This window comes from Arachis stenosperma, chromosome 10 (genome assembly GCF_014773155.1).
Source record: "Arachis stenosperma cultivar V10309 chromosome 10, arast.V10309.gnm1.PFL2, whole genome shotgun sequence".
Classification (NCBI taxonomy): Eukaryota; Viridiplantae; Streptophyta; class Magnoliopsida; order Fabales; family Fabaceae; genus Arachis; species Arachis stenosperma.
In genome coordinates, this window is record NC_080386.1 from 105,021,807 (window position 1) to 105,029,963 (window position 8,157).

The 8,157-nt window shown below is 37.8% G+C and overlaps 1 non-coding gene across 1 annotated transcript; it reads right to left on the minus strand.

Annotated features, from left to right (window-relative positions):
* Positions 1–7,538: 7,538 nt before the first annotated feature.
* LOC130958749 (small nucleolar RNA R71) lies at positions 7,539–7,642 on the minus strand. Its single transcript, XR_009077855.1, has one exon. It is a non-coding gene; the product is annotated as a small nucleolar RNA R71 (small nucleolar RNA).
* Between the last annotated feature and the right edge of the window lie 515 nt (positions 7,643–8,157).

The window sequence follows — 8,157 nt, forward strand, 5'->3', positions numbered from 1 at the left end:
ACCGAGTCTTCCATTCCATGAGATCAGAGTCTTCGTGGTATAAGCTAGAATTGATGGCGGCATTCATGAGAATTCGGAAAGTCTAAACCTTGTCTGTGGTATTCCGAGTAGGATTCCGGGATTGAATGACTGTGACGAGCTTCAAACTCGCGATTGTTGGGCGTGATGACAAACGCAAAAGAATCAAGAGATTCTATTCCAACATGATCGAGAACCGACAGATGATTAGCCATGCCGTGACAGAGCATTTGGACCTTTTTCACTGAGAGGATGGGATGTAGCCATTGACAACGGTGATGCCCTACTTACAGCTTGCCATGGAAAGGAGTAAGAAGGATTGGATGAAGGCAGTAGGAAAGCAGAGATTCAGAAGGAGCCCAGTGATGAGCGATAATTTATACGCTTTTTGGCATTATTTTTAGGTAGTTTTTAGTATGATCTAGTTACTTTTAGGGATGTTTTAATTATTTTTTATGTTAAATACACATTTCTGGACTTTACTAGGAGTTTGTGTGTTTTTCTATGATTTCAGGTAAATTCTGGCTGAAATTGAGGGACCTGAGCAAAACTCTGAAAGCAAGGCTGACAAAGGACTGCTGATGCTGTTGTATTCTGACCTCCCTGCACTCGAAATAGATTTTCTGGAGCTACAGAACTCCAAATGGCGCGCTCTCAATGGCGTTGAAAAGTAGACATCCAGAGCTTTCCAGCAATATATAATAGTCCATACTTTATTTGGGAATTGACGACGTAAACTGGCGCTCAACGCCAGTTCCATGTTGCTGTCTGGAGTCAAACGCCAGAAACACGTCACGACCCAGAGTTGAACGCCCAAAACACGTTACAACTTGGCGTTCAACACCAAAAGAAGCCTCAGCTCGTGGATAGATCAAGCTCAGCCCAAACATACACGAAGTGGGCACTGGAAGTGGATTTATGCATCAATTACTTACTTCTGTAAACCCTAGTAGCTAGTTTATTATAAATAGGACTTTTTACAAGTGTATTAGTCATCTTTTGGCCATTCGGTCTTTTGATCATTCAGGGGGCTGGCCATTCGGCCATGCCTGAACCTTCATCACTTATGTATTTTCAACGGTGGAGTTTCTACACACCATAGATTAAGGGTGTGGAGCTCTGCTGTACCTCAAGTTTTAATGCAATTACTACTATCTTTTATTCAAATTCAATCTTATTTCTATTCTAAGATACTACCCGTACTTCAACCTGATGGATGTAATGATCCGTGACACTCATCATCATCCGTCCCTATGAACGCGTGCCTGACAACAACTTCCGTTCTACAAGTGAAAGCTAGAGTGTGTATCTCTTGGATTCTTGATGCACGACGCATGGTTGCCCTCGCCTGACAACCGAGTCTTCCATTCCATGAGATCAGAGTCTTCGTGGTATAAGCTAGAATTGATGGCGGCATTCATGAGAATTCGAAAAGTCTAAACCTTGTCTGTGGTATTCCGAGTAGGATTCCGGGATTGAATGACTGTGACGAGCTTCAAACTCGCGATTGTTGGGAGTGATGACAAACACAAAAGAATCAAGGGATTCTATTCCAACATGATCGAGAACCGACAGATGATTAGTCGTGCCGTGACAGAGCATTTGGACCTTTTTCACTGAGAGGATGGGATGTAGCCATTGACAACGGTGATGCCCTACATACAGCTTGCCATGGAAAGGAGTAAGAAGGATTGGATGAAGGCAGTAGGAAAGCAGAGATTCAGAAGGAGCACAGTGATGAGCGGATAATTTATACGCTTTTTGGCATTGCTTTTAGGTAGTTTTTAGTATGATCTAGTTACTTTTAGGGATGTTTTCATTAGTTTTTATGTTAAATTCACATTTCTAGACTTTACTAGGAGTTTGTGTGTTTTTCTATGATTTCAGGTAAATTCTGGCTGAAATTGAGGGACCTGAGCAAAACTCTGAAAGAAAGGCTGACAAAGGACTGCTGATGCTGTTGGATTCTGACCTCCCTGCACTCGAAATGGAATTTTTGGAGCTACAGAACTCTAAATGGCGCGCTCTTATAAGCGTTAAAAAGTAGACATCCAGAGCTTTCCAGCAATATATAATAGTCCATACTTTATTTCGGAATTGACGACGTAAACTGGCGCTCAACTCCAGTTCCATGTTGCTGTCTGGAGTCAAACGCCAGAAACACGTCACAACCCAGAGTTGAACGCCCAAAACACGTTACAACTTGGCGTTCAACTCCAAAAGAAGCCTCAGCTCGTGGACAGATCAAGTTCAGTCCAAACATACACCAAGTGGGCCCTGGAAGTGAATTTATGCATCAATTACTTACTTCTGTAAACCCTAGTAGCTAGTTTATTATAAATTGGACTTTTTACAAGTGTATTAGTCATCTTTTGGCCATTCGGTCTTTTGATCATTCAGGGGGCTGGCCATTCGGCCATGCCTGAACCTTCATCACTTATGCATTTTCAACGGTGAAGTTTCTACACACCATAGATTAAGGGTGTGGAGCTCTGCTGTACCTCAAGTTTTAATGCAATTACTACTATCTTTTATTCAAATTCAATCTTATTTCTATTCTAAGATATTACTCGTACTTCAACCTGATGGATGTGATGATCCGTGACACTCATCATCATCCGTCCCTATGAACGCGTGCCTGACAACCACTTCCGTTCTACAAGTGAAAGCTAGAGTGTGTATCTCTTGGATTCTTGATGCACGATGCATGGTTGCCCTCGCCTGACAACCGAGTCTTCCATTCCATGAGATCAGAGTCTTCGTGGTATAAGCTAGAATAGATGGCGGCATTCATGAGAATTCGGAAAGTCTAAACCTTGTCTGTGGTATTCCGAGTAGGATTCCGGGATTGAATGACTGTGACGAGCTTCAAACTCGCGATTGTTGGGCGTGATGACAAACACAAAAGAATCAAGGGATTCTATTCTGACATGATTGAGAACCGACAGATGATTAGTCGTGCCGTGACAGAGCATTTGGACCTTTTTCACTGAGAGGATGGGATGTAGCCATTGACAACGGTGATGCCCTACATACAGCTTGCCATGGAAAGGAGTAAGAAGGATTGGATGAAGGCAGTAGGAAAGCAGAGATTCAGAAGGAGCACAGTGATGAGCGGATAATTTATACGCTTTTTGGCATTGTTTTTAGGTAGTTTTTAGTATGATCTAGTTACTTTTAGGGCTGTTTTCATTAGTTTTTATGTTAAATTCACATTTCTGGACTTTACTAGGAGTTTGTGTGTTTTTTTATGATTTCAGGTAAATTCTGGCTGAAATTGAGGGACCTGAGCAAAACTCTGAAAGCAAGGCTGACAAAGGACTGCTGATGCTGTTGGATTCTGACCTCCCTGCACTCGAAATGGATTTTTTGGAGCTACAGAACTCCAAATGGTTCGCTCTCAATGGCGTTGGAAATAGACATCCAGAGATTTCCAGCAATATATAATAGTCCATACTTTATTTGGGAATTGATGATGTAAACTGGCGCTCAACGCCAGTTCCATGTTGCTGTCTGGAGTCAAACGCTAGAAACACGTCACGACCCAGAGTTGAACGCCCAAAACACGTTACAACTTGGCGTTCAACTCCAAAAGAAGCCTCAGCTCGTGGATAGATCAAGCTCAGCCCAAACATACACCAAGTGGGCACTGGAAGTGGATTTATGCATCAATTACTTACTTCTGTAAACCCTAATAGCTAGTTTATTATAAATAGGACTTTTTACAACTGTATTAGTCATCTTTTGGCCATTCGGTCTTTTGATCATTCAGGGGGCTGGCCATTCGGCCATGCCTGAACCTTCATCACTTATGTATTTTCAACGGTGGAGTTTCTACACACCATAGATTAAGGGTGTGGAGCTCTGTTGTACCTCAAATTTTAATGCAATTACTACTATTTTCTATTCAATTCTCTTTATTCCTATTCTAAGATATTCGTTGCACTTCAACTTGATGAATGTGATGATCCGTGACACTCATCATCATTCTCACCTATGAACGTGCGTGACTGACAACCACTTCCGTTCTACCTTAGACCGGGCGCATATCTCTTGGATTTCTTAATCAGAATCTTCGTGGTATAAGCTAGAATTGATGGCGGCATTCATGAGAATCCGGAAAGTCTAAACCTTGTCTGTGGTATTCCAAGTAGGATTCTGGGATTGAATGACTGTGACGAGCTTCAAACTCCTGAAGGCTGGGCGTTAGTGACAGACGCAAAAGAATCAAGGGATTCTATTCCAACCTGATTGAGAACCGACAGATGATTAACCGTGCTGTGACAGAGCATTTGGACCTTTTTCACTGAGAGGATGGGATGTAGCCATTGACAACGGTGATGCCCTACATACAGCTTGCCATGGAAAGGAGTAAGAAGGATTGAAGGAAGGCAGTAGGAAAGCAGAGATCCAAAAGGGACAATTCATCTCCATGCACTTATCTGAAATTCCCACCATTAATTTACATAAGTATTTCTATCCTATTTTATTTATCTTTTAATTATCTAATCTCCCATAACCACATGGATAAGCCTGACTGAGATTTACAAGATGACCATAGCTTGCTTCATACCAACAATCTCCGTGGGATCGACCCTTACTCACGTAAGGTATTACTTGGACGACCTAGTGCACTTGCTGGTTAGTTGTGCGAAGTTGTGAACCATGGCATTGACACCAAGTTTTTGGCGCCATTGCCAGGGAAAGAAAAAGCAATGAATTTTACAAAATGCAATAATATATGAATCACAATTTCGTGCACCACACAACATCTTCATACTCCTATCTGAAATTCCCATCGATGATTTACATAAGTATTTCTATCTTTATTTTCTGTTTATTTATTATTATTATTATTCGAAAACTCCATAACCATTTGTTATCCGCCTGAATGAGATTTATAAGATGACCATAGCTTGCTTCATACCAACAATCTCCGTGGGATCGACCCTTACTCACGTAAGGTTTATTACTTGGACGACCCAGTGCACTTGCTGGTTAGTTGAGCGAAGTTGTGAAATTATGTTTAGACCATGGTATTGAGCACCAAGTTTTTTGGAGCCATTACCTGGGAATCAATTTCGAACAACAATTTAAGTATGAATCACAATTTCGTCCACCAAGTTTTTGGCGCCGTTGTCGGGGATTGTTCGAGTTTGGACAACTGACGGTTCATCTTGTTGCTCAGATTAGGTAATTTTCTTTTTGTTTTATTTTCAAAAATTTTCAAAAATCTTTCAAAAGAAAATTCTCATATGTTTTCAAAAATTATTCTAAATTTTTAAGAATGAATTCTAGTGTTTCATGAAGCATGTTGAAGCCTGGCTGGCTGTAAAGCCATGTTTAATTCTTTTGGACTGAGGCTTCCAATCATCAGCATATAGGCAAGTTAATTGAAATATCAGCTGTTGTATGACTAATTTATATCTTAAAGCTGGCTAGCTATTAAGCCATGCCCAACCCCTGGATTGGAGATTTAGGCTAACATTGAAAGATTCTTGGAATTCTTCTTAAAAATTTTGAATTTCTTATTTTCTTTTTCCTATATATTTTTTTTTCAAAAAATATAAAATAAAATCCAAAAAAATTATAAAATCATAAAATTCAAAAATATTTATTGTTTCTTGTTTGAGTCTTGAGTCAATTTTTAAGTTTGGTGTCAATTGCATTTTTCTAAAAATTTATGTATTTTTCGAAAATTCATGCATTCATAGTGTTCTTCATGATCTTCAAGTTGTTCTTGGTAAGTCTTCTTGTTTGATCTTGATGTTTTCTTGTTTTGTGTCTTTTGTTATTTTTCATATGCATTTTCGCATTCATAGTGTCTAAGCATTAAAGATTTCTAAGTTTGGTGTCTTGCATGTTTTCTTTGCATAATTTTTTTTTCAAAATCATGTTCTTGATATTCATCATGATCTTCAAAGTGTTCTTGGTGTTCATCTTGACATTCATAGTGTTCTTGCATGCATCATGTGTTTTGATTAATAATTTTCATGTTGTGAGTCATTTTTTTATGTTTTTCTTTCTCATAATTAAACATTCAAAAATAAAAAATATCTTTTCCTTTTTTCTCTCAAAATTTTGAAAATTTGGGTTGACTTAGTCAAAAATTTTTAAAATTAGTTGTTTCTTGTAAGTCAAGTCAAATTTTCAAATTTTAAAAATCTTATCTTATTAAAACTTTTTCAAAAATCAAATCTTTTTCATTTTTCTTTTATGATTTTCGAAAATTTCAAAAAAATTATTTTCAAAATCTTTTCTTTATCTTTATTTTCGAAAACTTAGCTAACAAGTAATGTGATTGATTCAAAAATTTGAAGTTTGTTACTTTCTTGTTAAGAAATGTTCAATCTTTAAATTCTAGAATCATATCTTTTAGTTTCTTGTTAGTCAAGTAATCAATTTTAATTTTAAAAAAAATTATCTTTTTAATCATATCTTTTTATCATATCTTTTATATCATATCTTTTTCAAAAATTTTATCTTTTTCAAAAATTTGATTTTAAAATATCTTTTCCAACTTCTTATCTTCTTATCTTTTCAAAATTGATTTTCAAATCTTTTTCAATTAACTAACTAACTTTTTGTTTGTTTCTTATCTTTTTCAAAACCAACTAACTACTTTTCCCTCTCTAATTTTCGAAAATCACTTCCCTCTTTTTCAAAATTTTCTTAATTAATTAATTGTTTTGAATTTTAACTTTAATTTTATCTCCCCTTTAATTTTTGAAAATCATTAACTCTTTTTCAAAATTTATTTTCGAAAATTTCTCCCTCTCTCATCTTATTATATTTATTTATTCATTTACTAACACTTCTCTTTACCTCTCTTCATCTCAAATCACTGCCTCTATCATCACCCTTGTGTTTGGATTATTCATTCTTCTTCACTCTTATTCCCTTTCTTCTTCTACTAACAATAAGGAACCTCTTTACTGTGACATAGAGGATTCCTCTTCTTTTTCTGTTCTCTTCTCTTTCATATGAGCAGGAACAAGGAAAAAGGCATTCTTGTTGAAGTTGATCTAGAACCTGAAAGGACTCTGAAGAGAAGACTAAGAGAAGCTAAATTACAACAATCCAAAGACAACCTTACTGAAATTTTCGAACAAGAAAAGGAGATGGCAGCCGAACCCAACAACAATAATGCAAGAAGGATGCTTGGTGATTATACTACACCTACTTCCAAGTTTGATGGAAGAAGCATCTCAATCCCTGCCATTGGAGCAAACAATTTTGAGCTGAAACCTCAACTAGTTGCTCTAATGCAACAGAACTGCTAATTTCATGGACTTTCATCAGAAGATCTCTATCAATTTTTGACTGAGTTCTTGCAGATCTGTGAGACTGTTAAGACTAATGGAGTAGATCCTGAAGTCTACAGGCTCATGCTTTTCCCTTTTGCTGTAAGAGACAGAGCTAGAACATGGTTGGATTCACAACCTAAGGATAACCTGGACTCCTGGGATAAGCTGGTCACGGCCTTCTTGGCTAAGTTCTTTCCTCCTCAAAAACTGAGCAAGTTTAGAGTGGATGTTCAGACCTTCAAGCAAAAAGATGGTGAATCCCTCTATGAAGCTTGGGAAAGATACAAGCAGATGACCAAAAAGTGTCCTTCTGACATGTTTTCAGAATGGACCATGATAGATGGTGGACGAAATTGTGACCCTCTTTGTATTTGCATGAGATTTATTTAATGGCTATTGGCTATGTGTGGACACAACTCCGTTCAACTTAACCAGCAAGTGTACTGGGTCAACCAAGTAATACCTTACGTGAGTAAGGGTCGATCCCACAGAGATTGTTGGTATGAAGCAAGCTATGGTCACCTTGTAAATCCCAGTTAAGTGGATTCATAAAGTCAAATGTGATTAGATTGGATAAAGATAAATAAAATAAAAAGAAGGGATAGAAATACTTATGTAAATCAATAGTGGGAATTTCAGATAGGCGTATGGAGATGCTGTGCTCCTCTTGTATTTCTACTTTCTTATTACATTCATCCAATCCTTCTTACTCCTTTCCATGGCAAGCTGTATGTAGGGCATCACCGTCGTCAATGGCTACTTTTCATCCTCTCGGGAAAATGGTCCTATGCGCTGTCACTGCATGGCTAATCGTCTGGAGGCATCACCCTTG